We start from the raw sequence: 7,837 nt of genomic DNA, 5'->3' as shown, positions 1-7,837 counted from the left end.
CATGCCGCGACAGCGTGGACGTGAACCGTATGTGCAGTTGACGGACTTTGAGCGAGGGCGTATAGTGGGCATGCGGGAGGCCGGGTGGACGTACCGCCGAATTGCTCAACACGTGGGGCGTGAGGTCTCCACAGTACATCGATGTTGTCGCCAGTGGTCGGCGGAAGGTGCACGTGCCCGTCGACCTGGGACCGGACGCAGCGACGCACGGATGCACGCCAAGACCGTAGGATCCTACGCAGTGCCGTAGGGGACCGCACCGCCACTTCCCAGCAAATTAGGGACACTGTTGCTCCTGGGGTATCGGCGAGGAGCATTCGCAACCGTCTCCATGAAGCTGGGCTACGGTCCCGCACACCGTTAGGCCGTCTTCCGCTCACGCCCCAACATCGTGCAGCCCGCCTCCAGTGGTGTCGCGACAGGCGTGAATGGAGGGACGAATGGAGACGCCTCGTCTTCAGCGATGAGAGTCGCTTCTGCCTTGGTGCCAATGATGGTCGTATGCGTGTTTGGCGCCGTGCAGGTGAGCGCCACAATCAGGACTGCATACGACCGAGGCACACAGGGCCAACACCCGGCATCATGGTGTGGGGAGCGATCTCCTACACTGGCCGTACACCACTGGTGATCGTCGAGGGGACACTGAATAGTGCACGGTACATTCAAACCGTCATCGAACCCATCGTTCTACCATTCCTAGACCGGCAAGGGAACTTGCTGTTCCAACAGGACAATGCACGTCCGCATGTATCCCGTGCCACCCAACGTGCTCTAGAAGGTGTAAGTCAACTACCCTGGCCAGCAAGATCTCCGGATCTGTCCCCCATTGAGCATGTTTGGGACTGGATGAAGCGTCGTCTCACGCGGTCTGCACGTCCAGCACGAACGCTGGTCCAACTGAGGCGCCAGGTGGAAATGGCATGGCAAGCCGTTCCACAGGACTACATCCAGCATCTCTAGGATCGTCTCCATGGGAGAATAGCAGCCTGCATTGCTGCGAAAGGTGGATATACACTGTACTAGTGCCGACATTGTGCATGCTCTGTTGCCTGTGTCTATGTGCCTGTGGTTCTGTCAGTGTGATCATGTGATGTATCTGACCCCAGGAATGTGTCAATAAAGTTTCCCCTTCCTGGGACAATGAATTCACGGTGTTCTTATTTCAATTTCCAGAAGTGTATGTACTTGGTATCCAAACAACGGAAAATGATAGGGGATATTACCACAATGTACACGGATTGAACACCACTACAAACTTGTAAAGAATGTTGAGCGGACCAGCGTTCCCGTCATATAATCCGTATGTCCACAAATGGAAGCACGATGGTCTTGAGGAAACTGTCATCAACCTTGGGGGGGGGGGGGGGGGGGAGCTAAAAACCCTGGCCTTTGCATATTCCACATCCGTGTTTGTCAGAATAACCATACTGCTAGAACCATCGTAATGAGTGAAACGGACTTTTTGTGTATGCCACAGAAGGGGCCTGTCATCCTGAAGCGGGTCAGAAGCTTGTCATAAAACCCACGCGATTCATAATCGAAGTAAGCTGTACGCAACTGTTCCGAAGTTACCTTGATCGTCGCTATAAGCCAGTCACGAATTTCTAACGGATCTGACTGCACTTGCCGCATGGGCTCGTCAAAACTAAAAGTGGCGGTACCCGTATGTGGAATGTTCCTGGGAGTCGTGGACGTCATGACGGCTCAAGATAGCGCCGCGTCAGAATCGGTTCACGGATACGAGACGCCGAGAGGCAAACAATGATGTGATGCGCTCAAGGACTCATATGACACTAAAGAGAAAACAAGGAAGTCCTTACGGTGCTGCGGTAGAGACGGAACCAGGCGGAACTTGACCACAGGTAATGGTCTGGTATTCAGAAATCCAAACGGTGATTCCGGATTTGGGACATCGTTCTCAGTTCCATAAACCACCGCAGTTGTGTCTCAGCACAGAAGAGTGAGGCGCTGTATGCAGTGGCATACTTGCTAATGGTGTATCTACCACAAATTTGAAAAAATTTTTAGACATTAGGTAGAGATTGTGAACTCAAAACTGTTCATAACTACCTTATGAAACTAGAACCGGGGACTACTGTACCTGTTAGAACCATTCGGTCACTGAGGGCGGCATTAGATAGTCTGTTAGTCTACACATCGCTGGAGAGCAGATAATTTGTTGCTAACAATCTCTTAAATTGGAAACAATTTAGTTAAATATATATACGGATTGGGAAGGAGCACCTGGTCCCCGACACGAATCCGCCCGGTGGACTTGGTGTCGAGGTCCGGTGAGCCATCCAGTCTGTGGATGGGTTTTAGACGGTTTTCCATCTGCCTCGGCGAATGGAGGCTGGTTTCCCTTATTCCACCTCAGCTACACTAGTCGGCGATTGCTGCTCAATCAAGTTATCCACGTACGCGTACACCACCATTACTCTATCACGCAAACATAGGGGTTACCTTCGTCTGGTGTGAGACGTTCCCTGTGGGGTCCACTGGGGGCCGAACCGCACAATAACCCTGAAAGAGTGGTTTGGTGTGGGGCGGCGGAGGGGTGGACTGCGGTAGTCGTCGTGGGGTTGTGGACCACTGTGGCTGCGGCGGGGATGGTGCCTCTCCGTCGTTTCTAGGCCCCCAGTTAACATACAATACAATACAATAAAGTTCTATCTTTATTTAAAGTATAAAAATACAAACATCTGCAGAACCATGTGTGTACCATCCTCTTCAGTTTACCTCAGTCTTTATTCTTTCTTCCACATGAGTTTCTCGTTTTCTAGTTGTAATTGCAGATTATTCTTCCCCTCTTGCACTGCAATGATATTCGGCTGCCTGAGTATGGCCAGCATCCGTTCTTCACCAAGAGGTAACCCTCTCTTCTCATCAGTCTCGCACTCAACTATCGACCTCTTCTGCTGGATCTCTTAAGTGTCACATTGGAAGTAGAATCTGGCGCCACCTCACTGAGAACCATATTCGCAGACGACGGTCTACCTCCACAATACCAACTTCATATCACTCTGAAAACTTCACTGTCAATGTAGTTGCGTAACTTAATCTTTCTTCTTCTTCATGGCCTTATCCTGTACCTTCATGAGGTCGGTATGTTAATCTGGATCTGGCCATTTAATCTGGATTTGGCAATTTAATCTGGATGTGACAATTTAATCTGGATGTGACAATTTAATCTGGATTTGGTAATGTTTGTGAAAGAGGGTGACCAGGTGCCCTTCCCTTCCTCCCCACTCCTCCCCTTTTGGAGTCATTGGATGTCATCAGGGTAACAAATCCATTGGCGACATTTTAACCTCTCTAAAGTAGCCCAAGTTGACTTTTGGTGATATGATTGTGAAGTGGACACACCAGCCAGGTTAGCCGAGGGCACTAATGTGCTGCTTCCTGGACGTGGCCCCGGATCAAATCCACCTGGCTGACTAACGATGAGGGTTGGTGTGCTGGCTAGCCTGGGTGTGACTTTTAGGCGGTTTTCCACATCCCACTAGGTGAATACCGAGCTGGTTCCCACGTCCCGCCTCAGTTGCAAGACTCAAAGACATCTGACAAACGTTCACACTATTTCATGGCTTACACTAGACACAGACAGCTACAGTACACTAATTCCGTCCTGGGGGGGGGGGGGGGGGCGGGGTATGGGGTGGCGACAGGAAGGGCATCTGGCCACCCTCTTATACTAAAATCGCCAAATCCATAGTAACAAAAGCGACCGCGCGTTGAAGTGGGAAAAGGCCCAATGAAAATGATGACGATGACTGTGAAGTGGAAACACAATGGCACAACTACAGCTAATCCAATATGAGGCAGACCTCGTGTAATGATGGTCAAGGGCCTTCGGGCATCGTGGAGAGTGGTTGGAAAATATCGCATTAAATCAGCAGCAGGAATGATTCATGACTTAGAAAGTGCTATCAGCTATCCAGCTAGCACTTTGCTGTACATAGGGAGTTAAGAAGAGTGCGGTACAATGGTCGAGCAACTCCTCGCAAACCATCCATTTCTGTACTCAGTGGTATGCGACACTTGAGGTAGTGTAAGGAGGGACGCCACAGCGCACTAGATGACCGGAAACGAGTGATATCAAGTGTTGATGTGCAGTGATGAATCATGGAGTGTACCCTGTTTCAATCGACGGAGGGAACTGGGTTTGGCGAATGCCTGGAGAACGTTTCCTGTAACCACGTGTAGTGCCAACAGTGAAGTACGGAAGAAGTGGTGTTATGATATGTGGGTGTTTTCGTGGTTAGAGTGTGTTCCCCTCATTGCACTTAATAAAACGATAAACCGAGAGGACACGAATATATTTTACAGTATTGTGTACTACGTACGGTAGAGGAACAGTTCGGAGACGACGATTGCATCTGTATGACTATGCACCCTATCAAAAAGATGCATCTGTGAGGTAATGGTTTGTGGACAATAAAATTCCTGAAATGTACTGGCCTTCCCAGGGTCCTGACCTGAACCCAACAAAACACCTTTGGAATGAGTCAGAAAGTCGACTTCGCTCCACAGCCCAGCATCCATAATCACCACCACCTTTGGTTTCGTATCTTGAAAGTGGGCGAGCTGCCATTCTTCCACAGACATTCAGGCATCTTCACTGAAAGTGACCCAACAAGGTTAAGCAGTCATATAGGCGAAGGGTGGACATTGCCCGTATTAATGTCCACTAACAGGCGTCTGGATGCTTTTGATCAAGTACTGTATACTCTTCCAGCATGAATGTTAACACAATTCGTTGGACAAGAAAGGGAGTGTGGTGTGCGTACTGTAAGACCTTCAGTACACACACCATCAGATTATTTGACTTGTCACTCTAATGAAGTAGGTGAGTGTCAGCAATATGTCTCATGGTCTTATCGTGGCGTGTTTATCTTCTGCTGTTAGGTCAGACGATAGAAACGTCACTTGCACGCTTAGAGTAGTAGATTGACGGTGACCAGCTTTAAACAAAACTTGATTAATTTTCACACACATTTATTAAAATAATAACAAGCATAAAAATTACTTAGCTTGGTTCTGGATGCTATTTACAATTGACAATCCGAAGTTCCCTTGGTATTGGTACGTTAATCTTATTCTCACATATATCTCTGATACTTGACAAAACTGTCTATACATTTATCTTCATGGCTATGTACAGGAATATGGTAATCTTATTAGGAACAGACTGAAACTTGACTATAGACTGGTACAGACTAATGAAGACTGGTACAGACTGGTGCAGACAAATGCAGACTGACTAGTCGGAGGTCTGTACACTCGTTATACGAGGTGCATTCAAGTTCTAAGGCCTCCGATTTTTTTTCTCCGGATTGGAAAGAGACAGAAACATGTGCATTGTTTTAAAATGAGGCCGCGTTCATTGTCAATACGTCCCAGAGATGGCAGCACCGTACGGCAGATGGAATTTTACCGCCAGCGGCGAGAATGAGAACTGTTTTAAATACTTAAAATGGCGACGTTTACCTTACTTGAACAGCGTGCAATCATTGGTTTTCTGAATTTGTGTGGTGTGAAACCAATTGAAATTCATCGACAGTTGAAGGAGACATGTGGTGATGGGGTTATGGATGTGTCGAAAGTGCGTTCGTGGGTGTGACAGTTTAATGAAGGTAGAACATCGTGTGACAACAAACCAAAACAACCTTGGGTTCGCACAAGCCGGTCTGACGACATGATCGAGAAAGTGGAGACAATTGTTTTGGGGGATCGCCGAATGACTGTTGAACAGATCGCCAAAAGAGTTGGCATTTCTGTGGGTTCTGTGCACACAATCCTGCATGACGACCTGAAAATGCGAAAAGTGTCATCCAGGTGGGTGCCACGAATGCTGATGGATGACCACATGGCTGCCCGTGTGGCATGTTGCCAAGCAATGTTGACGCGCAACGACAGCATGAATGGGACTTTCTTTTCGTCGGTTGTGACAATGGATGAGACGTGGATGCCATTTTTCAATCCAGAAACAAAGCGCCAGTCAGCTCAATGGAAGCACACAGATTCACCGCCACCAAAAAAATTTCAGGTAACCGCCAGTGCTGAAAAAATGATGGTGTGCATGTTCTGGGACAGCGAGGGCGTAATCCTTACCCATTGCGTTCCAAAGGGCACTACGGTAACAGGTGCATCCTACGAAAATGTTTTGAAGAACAAATTCCTTCTTGCACTGCAACAAAAACGTCCGGGAAGGGCTGCGCGTGTGTTGTTTCACCAAGACAACACACCCGCACATCGAGCTAACGTTACGCAACAGTTTCTTCGTGATAACAACTTTGAAGTGATTCCTCATGCTGCCTACTCACCTACCTGGCTCCTAGTGACTTTTGGCTTTTTCCAACAATGGAAGACACTCTCCGTGGCCGCACATTCACCAGCCGTGCTGCTATTGCCTCAGCAATTTTCCAGTGATCAAAACAGACTCCTAAAGAAGCCTTCGCCGCTGCCATGGAATCATGGCGTCAGCGTTGTGAAAAATGTGTACATCTGCAGGGCGATTACGTCGAGAAGTAACGTCAGTTTCATCGATTTCGGGTGAGTAGTTAATTAGAAAAAAATCGGAGGTCTTAGAACTTGAATGCATCTCATAATACCTCGCGCATTCATGTATCATTGCGCGAGTGTGATACTTGAGGAGAAAAAAGGTTCTATGTTAGCAGCAATCTCATTGGCTGCGTTAGATACAAATACGCGGATCGGCGGAGGCAGAATTTGGTCCGTCTCTATGGCAGCGCCATCTCGTAGTGCGGAGACGGATGAGTGCTGCGCCTGCGCTGTTGTGCTTAGCGGGGCGCGCTCTAGTGGGAACGTTGTGTAAGCGCTGACTAAGTGGAATTATGTACACAACAGGGAGTGTGGAAACTAAGATTATGGGAAAGCCCAACTCATGAAAATAATCAAGTTACCATAGTTCAAACCGTCTACCAAAATCCGTGTTTGCAGGTATGCAGACATTTAAAACAGGTGTCTGTGATGCTGTTCTGAATATGACTCTGGAAATATTCCCAACTGTTAGGTACTATAAAAATTAGGGATTATTCATGAGACAAATATGATCTTGCGTCTTCGCCATTATAGAGTGCAGCATGCCAAAAGTCTGTGACAGTCATGACAAAAGATGCAAGTCAGATGTTTAGATGTACTATACGAAAATTGGAGAAGACAATGTATACACAGCAGGCAGTTTTAAATCATCAGTGAATTCTAAAACTCATCTAATTGTTAAGATCAGTCTCAGAGATACAACAGTTTGCTACAAGGAATGCCACTTTTCCTCCAGAACTATTAAGATAATACAACTGAAATCTTGAATTCACATAAATAACAAACATCTTCAACTATGAAACCGCAAAGAATATTAGATTTTCCAGTTGTTTCTTATAAATTAAACTATAAATTAACAAAATGAGTGTCAGTCTGGGAACCCTTCGTACCGTTTTTTCTTAAATTATGCAACATGATTCGAATTCCCTACGATAATCCACAGTAACATAATATCTGTTAAAAATTACGTTGCTACAGTTTACTTTTCACAAATGGGAAAACGTACGAAATTTTCCGTCGCCACGTGAGCAAGTAGGCATCAGTTATGGTCCCCTTGATACCTCCCATTTCGTCAGCAGCACTCGTGAGATGTGTGAGCGCTGCAGCGTGTGTTCCAGCATGTCTCTAGATGATATTCGGTTTAATCATCAGCATCACGCTTGTGGTATAGGCCTATCTGAACTTTCAGAGTGTTGCAATTCATTGTGATGTTGTGGCGTATAGGGCTTTTTTAAATTTAAGTGTCGCTTGAATATTCTGGAGACCAAACAAT

Source organism: Schistocerca cancellata, chromosome 9 (assembly GCF_023864275.1).
Source record: "Schistocerca cancellata isolate TAMUIC-IGC-003103 chromosome 9, iqSchCanc2.1, whole genome shotgun sequence".
Classification (NCBI taxonomy): domain Eukaryota; kingdom Metazoa; phylum Arthropoda; class Insecta; order Orthoptera; family Acrididae; genus Schistocerca; species Schistocerca cancellata.
The sequence above is the reverse complement of the archived record's forward strand: the minus strand, read 5'-3'. Positions refer to the sequence as shown.